The sequence below is a fragment of the Taudactylus pleione genome, unplaced genomic scaffold (assembly GCF_031769625.1).
Source record: "Taudactylus pleione unplaced genomic scaffold, aTauple2 ptg000507l, whole genome shotgun sequence".
NCBI lineage: Eukaryota > Metazoa > Chordata > Amphibia > Anura > Myobatrachidae > Taudactylus > Taudactylus pleione.
The window spans coordinates 3,043,241-3,060,380 of NW_028284909.1; positions in this window are offsets into that span (position 1 = coordinate 3,043,241).

Sequence of the window (17,140 nt, forward strand, 5' to 3'; positions counted from 1 at the left end):
GGACAAACTAAACAATCCTAAATCTAACTTTCACTTTTTAATACTTTGTTGCAAATCCTTTGCGGGCAATTACAGCCTGAAGTCTGGAACGCATAGACATCACCAGACAATGGGTTTCATCCCTGGTGATGCTCTGCCAGGCCTCTACTGCAAATGTCTTCAGTTCCTGCTTGTTCTTGGGGAATTTTCCCTTCAGTTTTGTCTTCATCAAGTGAAATGCATGCTCAATTGGATTCAGGTCAGGGGATTGACTTGGCCATTGCATAACATTCCACTTTTTAGCCTTAAAAAACTCTTTGGTTGCTTTTGCAGTATGCTTCGGGTCATTGTCCATCTGTACTGTGAAGCGCCGTCCAATGAGTTCTGAAGCATTTGACTGAATATGAGCATATAATATTGCCCGAAACACTTCAGTATTCATTCTGCTGCTTTTGCCAGCAGTCACATCATCAATAAATACAAGGGAACCAGTTCCATTGGCAGCCATACATGCCCACGCCATGACACTACGACCACCATGCTTCACTGATGAGGTGGTATGTTTTGGATTATGAGCAGTTCCTTTCCTTCTCCATACTCTTCTCTTCCCATCACTCTGGTACAAGTTGATCTTTGTCTCCTGTCCATAGAATGTTGTTCCAGAAATGTAATGGCTTTTTTAGATGTTGTTTGGCAAACTCTAATCTGGTCTTCCTGTTTTTGTGGCTCACCAATGATTTACATCTTGTGGTGAACCCTCTATATTCACTCTTGTGAAGTCTTCTCTTGATTGTTGACTTTGACACATATACACCTACCTCCTGGAGAGTGTTCTTGATTTGGCCAACTGTTGTGAAGGGGTTTTTCTTCACCAGGGAAATAATTCTTCTGTCATCCACCACAGTTGTTTTCCGTGGTCTTCCGGGTCTTTTGGTGTTGCTGAGCTCTCCGGTGCGTTCTTTCTTTTTAAGAATGTTCCAAACAGTTGATTTGGCCACACCTAATGTTTTTGCTATCTCTCTGATGGGTTTGTTTTGATTTTTCAGCCTAATGATGGCTTGCTTCACTGATAGTGACAGCTCTTTGGATCTCATATTGAGAGTCGACAGCAAGTAAATCCAAATGCAAATGTCACACCTAGAATCAACTCCAGACCTTTTACCTGCTTAATTGATAATGAAATAACGAGGGAATAGCCCACACCTGTCCATGAAATAGCTTTTGAGTTGATAGTCCCATTACTTTTGGCCCCTTAAAAAGTGGGAGGCACATATAGAAACCGTTGTAATTCCTACACCGTTCACCTGATTTGGATGTAATTACCCTCAAATTAAATCTGAAGTCTGCAGTTAAAGCACATCTTATTTGTTTCATTTCAAAGCCATTGTGGTGGTGAATAGAGGCCAAAATATGAAAATTCTGTCAATGTCCCAATATTTATGCACCTGACTGTATGTTATCTAGTGTTTTTGTGTATTTTCGGAATCATCAGTTCACATTATTAAAGCTGAACAATATACCAGTTAAAGGGAATAGAGAACGTATTTTTATTAAGCTAGGACTGGAACATTTCTAAATTAATATGATCTGAACATAGCATTGTAAAGTCTAAGGGATTAACAAGAAGTCAGAGGGGTCTCCAGGCTTGGGAGGGGGACTTGTAACACTAACACTGCATGTTTGTTGTTTTTAGGGAAAATACATAAAAACAGACAGATTTTTTTCCATGTGTTGTGCTGGCTCAGCCTGGCTGACCTGCATGTTACTCTCCAACACAGATAGTCTGCCTACGGCTGACCTAGGGCCTGGAAGGGAAATAAGACCAGATTGGTTAAAGATCTATCTACATTTTGAAATAATTCCCAAAGACTTTTCACTGACGGGCATGTGCATTCTATTGCCTCACGCGTGATACTGTCAAGGCGGACCTATCCCTACTGTCTATAATTATATATATATATATATATATATATATATATATACACACACGGTATATATAATGTTATGTCTATATTGGCTATAATGTTATAGTTTCACATTTTAAATATTCTACTTAAAATATTAATACAGAATAAGAACTGATCATAGGAACTGCAGAGTAAATATACAAATTAAGAAATATCTTATATAACAGTCAGTAATAAAAGAAAAAAGCGAATTCTAGGAACAAGGGGGAGATGCACTAATGTAGCCCACACACATAGCGATCTGCACACGATGAGCCGATGTGTACGAATATTGGGCACCGCCCCCAACCCCCCAGAAAGGCAGGCAAGCCTCCCGGCAGCCGCCTGCCAAAGCCCCCCCACCCCTCCCGGTTACTGCAAGAAACCCCCGCAGCGGGGGGCTTGATGGCGCGATTCGTGCTGAATCACGTCATCGTGGCTCCTTCCCCAGCTTAACAATGTCAATATGTTCGGCATTGTGAAGAGGGGGCGGAGCCACAATGACGCGATCGTGTGGACCCCGCCCCGGCTCCACCCCAAAACCGCATCATTACCCGGGCACGTCCCCCGCTGTGCGCAGACATTCAGCTCCCTCCCGGAAGGAGGGAGCTGAATGTCGGCAAGTATGCACTTGTATATCTCTGTGTGCGTTTTCCAGGCCAAGTTCCATTTACAGTCTCAGTCGCACACACCAGACACACAAATGGCTATGGGACATCATGAATTGGCATTTGTGGGCCATATACTCAGGTTTGACCGAACTAGGCATCTGATTGCATGATAAGATGGCTGCTGTTGTGGTATGAGCATAGCTGGTGCGTACTAGCGGACAGAGAGATAGGTACAATATGTCCCATAAGATACGGTGGTTTTGGTTTACAGAAAAATCTAATAGAGGTGTATTGCATAGATTTGTAGATGTGCCTGACTTTACAGAGCACTTCCCATTCACTTACATGTCAGACAAATCCACCATCCCACAGGTTCTCAAACTCGATCCTCAGGACTTCAAACAGTGAATGTTTTCCAGGTCTCCTCACAGAATCACAAGTGAAATAATTAGCTCCACCTGTGGATCTTTTAAAATGTGTCAGTGAGTAATGACTACACCTATGCACCTGCTGGGTGACCTGCAAAACATGACCTGTGTGGGGTCCTGAGCACTGAGTTTGAGAACCACTGCACTATCCAAATGACCTTTAATTTAAACAGAAAAAAAACAAAGTTCAAATGCACATTAAGGCATAAGTAATAGAGTCCACACAGAAGCTACAAGTAGAACCATGCAGTAAAATACATGAAGGGGCTGATTCTGCACTTTTGTAAAACCATGCTGCACTGCAGGTGAGGCAGATGTAGGGATGGACATAGATGGTCAATGTTTGCCGACCATCAATGTTTTTCTTGTGATGGTAGTGTTTTTACCATTCGATGGTGGCATTCCGATGTTTGCCGCCATAAAATGGTAATGATCCGATGGTGTTCTGATGGTTACCTAGAGTTGCGTGTCCCTTACTGCAGCTGTTTGCATCAGGCATCTTGTCACAGAAAATGGTCCAAGCCCCGCCCCTGATCCCACCCCGTCTTGCCCCTAGACCCGTCCCCTGCCAGCCGTCCTATAGGGCTATTGCGAGTGCGCAATCGAGGTCTTTTGTGCATGCGCAAATCAAATGAATATTTTTTTTCACCAGATATTTTTGGTGCGATGATTACTTACCATCGCATTGAAAGTTTTAATTGTGGAAGCCCAGCCATCATTTGATGGTGGACCTCCGATGTCCATCCCTGGGCAGATGTAAAATGTGCAGAGATTTAGATTGGAAAGGGGCGTGTCCTAGCGTGTCAAGTTTAAAAATAAAACTACCCAGAATCTGTGGGCTTCATCACTATTTACCATGCATGCAAAAACAAGAAATGTATTTGCACCGTAGCATTGCAACATGGTTTGTTCAAGGTGCAAAGGTTTTTGCTTTGATCCAAACTCAGAAGTAGGGATGGTCATCAGTGGGCTGTCCATCGATTGTTAGCATTGATGGTTCCATTGTTGATTACCATTAATGGGAGGGAGGCATGGAGGGCCGAGGGCCAATCAGAATAGTGGACCTGGCTTAGCGCCACTGGGGGCAAAGCTAAGTTCCTTGCCGACGAACAAAAAAAAAAACATTAGGTCCTACTGTGCCATAGATGGCAGAGAACCATTGGATATCACCTATTGATGGCAAAACCATCGACCATCAGAAGTTAGCCATCGATGTTTGTTAACTATCTCGATGGTCGATGGCCATCCCCGAAATGCATATGTTTGTCATATGAAATATTAGCTGCTCTAGTGTCCATTCACTTAAGTGGGTTATGCTAAACGACAAAGGTCTATTCAGCAAGAGTGACGATGTTGCCCAGAATATTATCGGGCAACATCGTCACGGGTTTTCACACTTATGATAAAATATGGAAGCTATTCAGCAATATTTTGAGCAGGCACAGCGGTTGTGGTAACACGCTGTCCCTGCAATGTCACAGAAGGTATTATTTTCAGGATTCCGAAAACAATCCCTCCTGTTTGTTCCTCTGCACATGCTCAGTCATGCGCTCGGGAACAGTCTTCGTCCCTGCTTGCGGTGACCGCCGACGGGGTAAGTACAGCTCCAGCCTGCCGAAATTGACACTAGCTTGTATACATGTATATCTATGTGAAACATAGAATTTGACGGCAGATAAGAACCACTTGGCCCATCTGGTCTGCCCCATTTTTAAACATATTGTTACCTCAACCCTTATTGATTCTTACTTCTTTTGAAGGGTATCCTTATCTCTAATAAGAATGTCTCATTCCTTTACCTTGTTAAAACCCTTTATATACTTGAACGTTTCTACCATGTCCCCCCTTTCCCTTCTCTGCTCCAAACTATACACTAAGGATACTGGATTTCAACCTCCATACGCACCTACCTATACCTTCTAAACCCTGCCTATAAAACTCTAAAATTGACGCTATTTGCGCACGCAGTCATACAGTAAAATAAAGACTTTATACCTTGAACATGTGTTTCCAAAGCACAAAGTATTATTCAAGTAAAGTACAGTCAGTTACACGCTGTGATCTAAGTACAATTTAGCGCAAAGAATTATACAGACCCAAGATACAGTTATACATATGCACGCGCTCTGGACCAGATACCGGCATCAGCAAGAAACCTCCGTCAATCAGCAAGAAGACTCCAGACTGGGGTCACAACACACACATTTATACTCTAACAGAAACAGACAACACAATAGAGAGGTTTGTTGCTGATCCCATTGGTTCCCAGTGCGGGTGCATCTGTTACAGGATATTTAACAGGTTGATTCAAATGGACACAGGTCAGCCTCCGACAGCCTATTGTCTCCTCTATTCCCCCTGCATGCAAATCTAAGCTGTTTCACAAAATAAATTTTGGTTCTTTATATCTCTACGGTCCATAAGTTGAGAATGCATGTTGCGATCTTCACACCGATGATACCGGAAAGCTGTTGAGAAAGTGCAGATCAGTATAATACCAAACACGGCTTACTTATCACGTATTAAACCTTAGATACCAAAATAGCCTTTATTTCACAGCATTTGTAATAAATGAATAAAACTTGGATCTTATGCTTTAAAGCTATGGAACCTTTTATGTGCATTATGTTAAGTATTAGGGGTTTGGGAAAAGACGCTAGTTAGGTTTATCTGATTTGGGGCAGATGTGCACGCATGCAGCTAATAAACAGCATTCGCATGCAGGATATCGTGCATTCGCTAATGTGCGTCATGTTAGCAGCGCACCTGTGCGTAATGTGCGGTGTTTATGCATGAGATTCTATTTATGATGGATTTAATAAATATATATATATATGTATATATATATATATATATATATATATAGATCTCATTTCTTACTAACATTTTCAAACTGCAATGCAAATGTGTTATGGGCAGTGAGCTTCACTCTCAAACAGGGTGGAGACCCCCAACCGTGTTGTTGCCAGCCTGTCTGACAGTGAGTTAAAAAGAGTAGATTTCTTACCATTGTTCATTCAAATTCAAGTGTCTGGGCCATATTACAATTGCCACAGCTACACCTGTCTACATATGGGGTCTCTCCATTTACATGCAAAAACACCCACAGTTCCTGGTGTATTGTTCTTTTCTAATTCCTTTTCTCAGGAAGCTGTTTTTCTAGTTGCTAACTGATACTGTGTTTGTTTTGGTATTTCTCTATGCAAGGTTGTCCGCAGAATGGGCCTGTCATGGCTTCTAAAAAGATTATCAAAAACATTGCCATCTGTACTTAGCTCGTGAGTTGTAACTTAAAATGGCGCTGGTTGCAAAATGGCGTCTTGCAGATTCTTATTTTTAAGATGGAGTCTGGTTACCATTCGCAAGATGGCGTCGCTCCAAGCTAATTTTACACTGATTCTGTCTCAGCCACTAAACCAGCTTCGACAGTCCACCCTTTGATAGCGAACAACATGCTATCACACTCTGATTTAAAATTAATTTAGGCATACATTTATATATTACTTAATGTTATTAGGGGATGGCACAAGGTGGTTCTTAATCCATCAATAATGTGTCTCTAGGAGGGGACATAAAACTACCATTATACGCACACTGCGGACCTTAGGAGATCATGTGAAAGATGTGGGGATGCACCAGTCCTATAAAGGAAGTTTTGATGGGGAATAGAGACTTACATCATCTAAGATGTTTGAATGAGAAAAATAACATTTTAATAATACTTTTTTTATGCACATCTAAATATAATACATTATATGATGGTATTTCCAAATTCAGGGTTGTAATGCAGTTCTATATTTACCTCAGTATTCATATTGTCATTACTGACCACCATCATAATTTTGCTTTTCCGATTTACCTTATTTTTAAATTTTCCACACTTCAACACATTAGGAACACACTTGACACATATGCCAATTACTATGATGACAACCAGTATAAGGATCAGGAGTTTACCTATGCTTGTGATCATTTCCTGGACCCACTCCCCTAGACCTGAGAACCACTTCACTGGGTTCAACCATGAAACCCATTCCTCTACCTTCTCCTCTACTTCAGCCGCTGAAGCATTATGGTTCTTCCGAAATTCCTATTTTAGCTGCAGAATTTCATCCATCTTCCGGTCTATCACCTCCTTGGGGTCACTGGTGTTATTAGTAATATATGTGCAGCAATTTACTCCAAACTGGGTGGCCAAAGTTACGCAATACCCTCCCGTGACAGCGGTTAAATAATTTAACACTAGCCTGTGTTGCACCAGTTCTTTCTTGTACGCTTGCAATTCCCTACCTGTATATCTGAAGGTGTCATCATACATCTCGGTGATATTATCTATCAATTTAGCAAGATCTTGGATATATCTAAAATTTAGCATACCCCGAGCGATCATGGTGGGATCCAATGCGACTAAAACTTGAAATCCAGTTGTCTCACTAATTAACTGAGTGGCTTTATGCACGTCATCAGGTATCATATTTCTGTGGTCTCTGTGTTCATACTGTGTGTGAAGATATGGTGATGGAGTGTTTTTATGAATACCAAGCATTTCACCATGTGTAAGGGTCATAACTTCTGGAAGTAGTCTTCCCAAATAACATAACAATTACGGTACTAAGATTGGTCAGACACCCCCCTGATTTGGCATAGCACTCCTCCTCCTGACTCCACTCAATCAGCACTGCCATCAGCTCCCATCTCCTCTATTGGTCCTCCATCACAGAAACTGGGTATCCCCAAACAGATCATCACGACAGAAACTCTGGAAGAAAGAACTAGGATGACCACAGCAGACCACTCCATTGCTGGAAGCACTGATCTACACATTTCTTTAGCTCAGGTATCTCACCGCACCTTTTAACCCTCCCGGAACAGGCTCGCAATCAACAGGGTCACGTTATCTGCCTCGACTCTGCCCCATATCTCTACGGGTTGGTTGACCTTTCTACAGTGAGTGGAATGGACCCAGGTATCTCGGCCACCTTCAGCAACACCTGATACGGACCTTCCCAACGATCAGTCAAACAACCTGAGCTAAAGAAATTCAGATCATAACAAATTCCCCAGGTTTGACATCATGACAGTTTGCATCAGACATGTTAGAGAATAACATTTTCAATTATCAGTTCTTACTCATCTTCGTGAGACACTGCACAGTAACCTCATTATCATATTTTCACATGAGGCTGCCTGTTAAACAGTATCTCAAAGGGGGACAGATAAAAAGACAGTCTGGGATGATCTTGATATTAATACCCATCACCTTACACATGTTCTGGAAGACATCACCTGTGAAATGAGTACCCCTATCACTTTTAATAATTCTAGGGATATTGTATCTGCATACAAATTCCTGCAATTAAATCCTGTTATCATTAGCTACTGCTCTAAATATTGCCTGGGCCCCTGGGTTGGACAGTATTCCGAGTATTTGACCTTAGCCTGGCATGGCTGTCGTTTGTCCTTAGCAACCTTGTGTCCTGTGTGTGAGAGATAAAGCACAACAGTTTAATATCATTTAAACATGACCTAAATACAACAATAAATTGTCCACATTTTACATTAGAACAGATCCATTGGCAGGTTGAAAAGATTGTAAACAGTCATATAAGGCCTGGGAGAAGATACTGGGGTTGTCTATGAACCCATGGGACACTCGTGTCCATGTGTAGTGTACACCTCCCCCTAGGTGGGAAAAGAAAAATACTGACAGGGTGTTAGGGCACAGGGAAGAAAGCAGAACAGAGATTGGGTATCAGTTACATCAATTACCATTACCAGTTTTTCCCTAGTACTTCCCGTCAATCTGCAGACCACAAGTATGACCCGACTCCTAGCGTTGGCTCCCACTCTCCAATAAAGCATTAACGGCCACAATTGGAGCTTGTGCCTGTTGGACATTTGCTGGTCTCTGTGCATATCCCTTATGGGGATATCCAGGTACTCCCTGGTTTGGGGGTCCTACCCTCTTTGCCATGCAGCTCTTACTTATGTGTCCTGGCTGGTTGCAATTAAAACACTTTCGTGGAAAGGATTGTTGTGTGGGTTGAGCAGGAGAGAAAGGTGGTGGGTATGGGTAAGGATATTGAGGAAAAGGATATTGTGGAAGGTATGGAGCTTGTGGGTAGTATGGGACTTGTGGTTGTGTAGGATAAGTGGGATAAGGCTGTGTTTGCTGTGGTGTAGGATTAGTGAGGGCGTATAACTGTTCAGGTGCATGTGTGTGTGGGTGCAGGTGTGTCTGCTGGCTGTGATGTTACCGTCATTCCTTCCAGAGCTTGAATACTGACAGCCATTAGTTTCTCGCTCTGGGTCTCTCTTTTCTTTGAGATGTTTTTGTCATGTTCTATGGCGGATTCTATGAGGGTATCTATTGTGACTCCCCTCCAGCCATGCTGTGAGGTCTGAACCCGGGTTTTTAGGTTCTCTTTAAGGCCATCCATGAGTATGGTGACAATCATTCCCCTGTGGTGAGTGCTATCTTTAATATCCTCTAACCCAGTGTACTGGGTGATAGCCTGCAGAGCCCGGTCGCAATAATCTTCTGCAGATTCACTCTCCTTTTGCTTTATGGTGAAAATTTTGTTCCAGTTAACTACTACTGGAAAATATATACCCAATTGAGTTACAATGTGGGAAATGTTACCTTGGTTTACTTGGTCTGTTAAGGGAACGTCACCATCCAATACACAATCCGTGATAAATTTTGTCACGTCGATATTGCGTGGTAGACAGGCCCTTAACACCACACGCCAATCTTTATTGGTGGGCTCGTGAGAACTACCCAAATTTCTCAAAAATCTTTGACATTTGGCTAATTCCTTCTTGGGATCGGTGAAATCATTTATGATGGAATTTAGCTCCGCTTTTGTCCAAGGACAATGCATTACCACTTCCCTTGTAGGTACAACTCCGCTTGCATCCACATTCCCATTCAGAACAGTTATTGTCCAGATGGGATACAGACCGGCCGCATTGCTACCTTTGACCTTATTACCTGGCTGGGGGTTTAGTCTGTTGCTGCAACGTATAGTATTAACAACTTCCTCCACGGGCGCAGAGGAGTTTAACACTTTCCATGCTGTTACAGATGGAGATGGCGGCACCACTTGGGCTTGTCGTGGTGCCGCTTCTAACGTGTACAGCATGGGAAATGGCAGACATGACAATAGGCTCATAATCCACATCCTAAACATTTTCTTTATGGTTACGTAAGAGAGAGTACAAATTGCTTGTTACATTTTTATGGTTTTTTTCAATAACTGTACCTGCACCCCCATCCACATAAGGTGGTGGTGGTGCGCGTGAACTGTTGGCAATACCTTCCGCAATGCTACCTTGCCGCACGTGCGCGCCATTTTGCGGCTCACACGCATTGCAATTTAGCGCCGCGGGTGTATTTTCTGGCAATGCGTTCGCAACGCTATTTTGCGTCGCTTGCACATTTTTAAGCCACGCATCCCCTTCATGCTGCCACAACTTTAAACATTCATAATATTTTACCTTTTTCTCTCGAGAGCGCATCAGACTGATGTGATCCCGGACATTATCCAATACATCTTTATCAAAACTACCAATCCTGGGAAACGGTCTAACACTCTTTATCGTTATTTTAAACCATACGTTACAATACCTTATTGCATAAGCACCGTACTTATTATGCATAATATGACGGGCCGATCCAAGCGACGCTCCCATTAGCAGCACATCATTATCTAACATCTCTATTGTTTGCGTGGTTCGCATCTTGGTATAACTCCTACGTTTTTCAATAAAAATTTAAACTGGTGAAAGACAATCAAGATACTTTCACTTACCTGCGGACGCCTTTGAAAAAGGGTGTATCCGCAACCCTATGGAGGACTTCTAGACGCCTCCACTCACCTACGGAAGTAAAGGCCGCTTCCACTCAGCAATCCCTTTTTGACTACGTTTCAACTGCTAGGGGGCAGCAAAGTACCCTTTGTTTTCCAGTTGATTTCGTCCACCCTCTCACCAGTTCACAATCATAATCTAACCAAAATTATGCGGTTCAATTATAGTGTTCAAATAAGCCTAACAGATCACACACATTGATTACTGAACGCTATAATCATGCTGGGAGCCGAACCCTAACAAAAATAACAACCCATACACCTGCTTTGTGTAAAGTAAACGGTAAGCTGCTACCGAGTCACTAGGCCGTTCGTTACGCCTAGCACTTAAGAGTCCTACGATACCCTTAACATTTAGGTCCCGTGTTACACCCTAAACAAGTACTCACAGTTACACACTTTTTTCCTGCGCAGAAAAATACACGTTAACCCAGTTATTGGCAACAATTGACAATGTGACCTTATCGGCTTTGTTTAAACACGTGGCAGCACTACCGGAAGTACGTATATGCTATTGTGCGACTAGTCGCATACACAATAATGCGACTACTACACAACCGTATGACTTAACGTTAGTTGTGTAGGCAAAAGTGCATCTCTGCTGCGTGCGCAAAAGTGCGTCTCTGCTGCATGCGCAAAAATGCGACTCAGCCATGAACACAATACTACGGTACCCTTTTTAGCGTAAAATGCTATCAACAAAGGAAAACAAACTTTTTCCTTTCTTGTCCCTGGATTCTAGTCAGCGTACCTTGACTCACACGATAACGGATAGCGATCTCTCAGCATCGAGTGGTTGCAGGGAAAACTGCGTGTGGCCACTATCCACCCTTTGGTGAGATACCGATAACCGTATTTTATCCTGTGAACAGGCAAGTGACCTCACACTATGAGCCCCCAACTAAGGATACTGGATTTCAACCTCTATACGCACCTACCTATACCTTCTAAACCCTGCCTATAAACCTCTAAAATTTACGCTATTTGCGTACGCAGTCATGCAGTAAAATAAAGACTTTAGACCTTGAACATGTGTTTCCAAAGCACAAAGTATTATTCAAGTAAAGTACAGTCAGTTACATGCTGTGATCTAAGTACAATTTAGCGCAAAGAATTATACAGACCCAAGATACAGTTATACATACGCACGCGCTCTGGACCAGATACCGGCATCAGCAAGAAACCTCCAGCAATCAGCAAGAAGACTCCAGACTGGGGTCACAACACACACATTTATACCCTTACAGAAACAAACAACACAATAGAGAAGTTTGTTGCTGATCCCATTGGTTCCCAGTGCGGGTGCATCTGTTACAGGATATTTAACAGGTTGATTCAAATGGACACAGGTCAGCCTCTGACAGCCTATTGTCTCCTCTATTCCCCCTGCATGCAAATCTAAGCTGTTAGTTTCACAAAATAAATTTTGGTGCTTTATATCTCTACGGTCCATAAGTTGAGAATGCATGTTGCGATCTTCACACCGATGATACCGGTAAGCTGTTGAGAAAGTGCAGATCAGTATAATACCAAACACGGCTTACTTATCACGTATTAAACCTTAGATACCAAAATAGCCTTTATTTCACAGCATATGTAATAAATTAATAAAACTTGGATCTTATACTTTAAAGCTATGGAACCTTTTATGTGAGTGTGCTTTATGTAAGTATTAGGGGTTTGGGAAAAGACGCTAGTTAGGTTTATCTGATTTGGGGCAGATGTGCGTGCATGCAGCTAATAAACAGCGTTCGCATGTAGGATATTGTGCATTCGCTAATGTACGTCATGTTAGCAGCGCAACTGTGCGTAATGTGCGGTGTTTATGCATGACATTTTATTTATGATGGATTTAATATATATATATATATATTGTGACACAGTTAGGTTAGGGGGTCCCTCTCCTGGGTAGAGGACTCCTTCCTTTCACACACAGCAGCTGGGAAACAGTACACCCGACTGGATGCAAGTACAAGCTGGTCGGCGCCAGTCTTTATTGTACAATATCAGAAACAACATAAAGAAAACATAAACATAAATCCTAGCCCTGTCGGGGCACTAACTTCACAGGTAGTTCCCTCACTACCAGAACCTGGCAGGGCCTAATGCCCTCACCAGCAACAAAAGCACAGCACAACACTCACGGATAGGTTTTCAAGTGTCTCTGAGCAAACTCCCTGTCTGCTCTCCCAGGTGAGACAATCAGCCCTAAACACACTAGGCTTATATTGGCCACTCTCAGGTGGAAACCCTAACAAGCCTGTTACCAGGCTAAGAGAACCAAAACCTGGAGTGGCCGTGGGTGGAACCCTCCCTCTCCTCTCACCCGCAACCCCCAGGTCCCAAACCGGCTTTTCAAAAAGCCAAAACTCAAGCCTGCTACACTGCAGACTTTCTCCTGGGGTTTAAAACACATAAGACAGGAATCTGGGACAAATGTACCTGCCACAGACCACTTTACCAATGATCCTATCACATATCCCCCCCCTTTGTTTCGACCTGTGGGGCGGAACAACTGAAGCCCCCAAACAACGCGTGACAACGCATCAGCATTGGCCAGCTGGCTTCCTGGCCTGTGTACCACTGAAAATTTAAAAGTTTGTAATGCCAAGAACCATCTCGTAATTCTCGCATTACTGTCCTTATTTTCGGACATCCACTTCAAAGGGGCATGGTCAGTGATCAATTTGAACTTTCTTCCAACCAAGTAGTACCTGAGAGCCTCTAACGCCCATTTTATGGCCAACGCCTCCTTCTCCACTGTGGCATAATTTCTCTCATGTACATTCAACTTTCTGCTAAGATAGAAAATAGGGTGTTCCTCACCCTCCTTGTTCTGGGACAGGACGGCTCCTATACCTACTTCTGACGCATCGGTTTGTACTATGAATTCCCTTTCAAAATTAGGAGTCATCAGGACTGGTTGGGAACACAACGCTACTTTCAACTCCTGAAAAGCTTTCTCTGCCTCAGGACTCCATTCTACCATGACTTTTTGTTTGCCTTTGGTCATGTCAGTCAGTGGGACTGCCATGGTGGCAAAGTTGGGTATAAACCTCCTGTAGTACCCCGTAATTCCCAAGAGGGCTCTCACCTGCTTCTTATTCAGAGGCCGTGGCCAGTTTTGTATGGCATCAACTTTATTGAGCTGAGGCTTTATCAGGCCTCTGCCAATGGTGTATGCCAGATATTTTACTTCCTCCATGCCTAGACAACACTTTTTTGGGTTGGCTGTCAAACCTGCCTTATAGATGGAGTCCAACACTGCTTGTACCCTGGGTAAGTGAGACTGCCAATCAGGACTATGAATGACCACGTCATCCAGATAAGCAGCCGCATACCGTCTATGGGGCCTTAGAATCCTGTCCATCATTCTTTGGAAGGTAGCAGGTGCCCCATGTATGCAGGTCACACCAACAGTTTTCCCTGTATGCCTCAAGGGGTTCACCAGCTCAGCTTTTATAAGTGTCACCAAGCTACCAGAGTCTAACAGTGCCTCTACTCGGTTGCCATCTACAGTAAGTACACACATGTGCTTATCAGTCTCAGCCTGTCGGTCAGCCATACAGGCTGTCTGTGCAAAGAAAGACCCCCTTCTGTAGACATGAGCAGTATCACATTGCATTGGTTCAGTTGTAAGTGAACAATTAGCGGCAATATGGCCGAAGCCACCACATCAGTAACACTGTGTCATTAATGTCTAGTCGTTTACGGGGCAAGAACCTTCCTGGCCTGGCAGGCCTGTCTCCAGGTTCTACACCCTCAGTCTTAGGTACATTCCACCGCCCAGCACCCTTCTCCCCTGGAACAGTCTTACCAGTGTCTGTGGGAGTTCGCCGGTACGCCATCGGGGCTCGGTGGGGCATACTCATCAGCTCTTCAGCCGCCACGTACCTCTCCACCAGCTCGACCAATTGGTCCACGGACTTAGGGTCTGCATGGCTCACCCACTTGCGCAGAGTCACAGGTAATGATCGCAGGTACCGGTCCATCACGACCCTTTCCACGATCTGTGGTCCCGTCAGCGTCTCGGGCTGTAGCCATTTTGAGGACAGATGGACGAGGTCATGCATCTGTGAACGTGGAGGCTTGTCCCTATGGAATTCCCAGCGGTGGACCCGTTGGGCACGAACAAAGGTGGTGACTCCCAAGCGAGTTAGGATCTCCTGTTTTAGTTTTTTATAGTCCTTGGCATCAGCCAGGCATAAGTCGAAATATGCTTTTTGTGGCTCCCCAGACAAAAAAGGTGCCACCAGACATGCCCACTGCTCCTTGGGCCACCTCTCCCTTTCGGCCGTTCTTTCAAATGCGTCGAGATAGGCCTCCACATCATCGCCCGTAGTCATCTTTTGGAGGAAGTGACTGGCTCGTACGGAGTGAGTGGGGGTGGGAGGACCAGTATTAACATCGCTGGGTCGGGCGACCAGGTGCTGTATCACCTCTTTTATGGCCTGTCTGTTTTCCTCAATGGAGACCTGTTGAAGTCTGTTAGTCTCCTGCTGAGCTGCTGTAGCTTCCTGCTGAGCCCTGGTAGCTTGGAGCAAGGCCTTAATAATGTCCTCCATTTTGTCCTGGGGTGTAGGTTGGAAGCTGAACCTAGCCTCTCTGAGCATTGGCTGACGCCTCCTCTATGGGACTCCAAGGACACAGTGTTATTTCCACACTCACAAATTGGGTGTCTGTCCCTTTAATTTTTAAATGGAAAGTTTTCCTCTTGCTGCAACTTCAGTGTGTGTGGTTGCCCGCATTCTCCACCATATTGTGACACAGTTAGGTTAGGGGGTCCCTCTCCTGGGTAGAGGACTCCTTCCTTTCACACACAGCAGCTGGGAAACAGTACGCCAGACTGGATGCAAGTACAAGCTGGTCGGCACCAGTCTTTATTGTACAATATCAGAAACAACATAAAGAAAACATAAACATAAATCCTAGCCCTGTCGGGGCACTAACTTCACAGGTAGTTCCCTCACTACCAGAACCTGGCAGGGCCTAATGCCCTCACCAGCAACAAAAGCACAGCACAACACTCACGGATAGGTTTTCAAGTGTCTCTGAGCAAACTCCCTGTCTGCTCTCCCAGGTGAGACAATCAGCCCTAAATACACTAGGCTTATATTGGCCACTCTCAGGTGGAAACCCTAACAAGCCTGTTACCAGGCTAAGAGAACCAAAACCTGGAGTGGCCGTGGGTGGAGCCCTCCCTCTCCTCTCACCCACAACCCCCAGGTCCCAAACCGGCTTTTCAAAAAGCCGAAACTCAAGCCTGCTACACTGCAGACTTTCTCCTGGGGTTTAAAACACATAAGACAGGAATCTGGGACAAATGTACCTGCCACAGACCACTTTACTAATGATCCTATCACAATATATATATATTTTCCTACTAACATTTTCAAACTGCAATGCAAATGTGTTATGGGCAGTAAGCTTCACTCTCAAACAGGGTGGAGACCCCCAACCGTGTTGTTGCCAGCCTGTCTGACAGTGAGTTAAAAAGAGTAGATTTCTTACTATTGTTCATTCAAATTCAAGTGTCTGGGCCATATTACAATTGCCATAGCTACACCTGTCTACATATGGGGTCTCTCCATTTACATGCAAAAACACCCACAGTTCCTGGTGTATTGTTCTTTTCTAATTCCTTTTCTCAGGAAGCTGTTTTTCTAGTTGCTAACTGATACTGTGTTTGTTTTGGTATTTCTCTATGCAAGGTTGTCCCCAGAATGGGCCTGTCATGGCTTCTAAAAAGATTATCAAAAACATTGCCATCTGTACTTAGCTCGTGAGTTGTAACTTAAAATGGCACTGTTCGCAAAATGGCGTCTTGCAGATTCTTATTTTTAAGATGGAGTCTGGTTGCCATTCTCAAGATGGCATCGCTCCAAGCTAATTTTACACTGATTCTGTCTCAGCCACTAAACCAGCTTCGACAACATATTAAGATCTTTTAGTCTTTCCTGGTACGTTTTGTGGTGTAGACCATGCACCATTTTAGTTGCCCTTCTTTGTACAGTCTCTAATGTATTAATATCCTTCTGGAGATATGTGGCCTCCAGAACTGAACACAGTATTCTAGATGAGGACGTACCAATGACCTATACAGTGGTGTTATCACTTCTTTCTTTCTGCTACTGATTCCTCTCCCTATGCAACCAAGCATCTGACTTGCCTTCCTCATTGCTTTGTTACAATGTTTGCTTGCCTTTAAGTCACCAGAAATAGTGACTCCTAGATCCCTTTCCTCTTCAGTACTTTCCAGTATAGTGCCATTAATACTATATTTAGCTTTTTAAGTTTTGAGACCT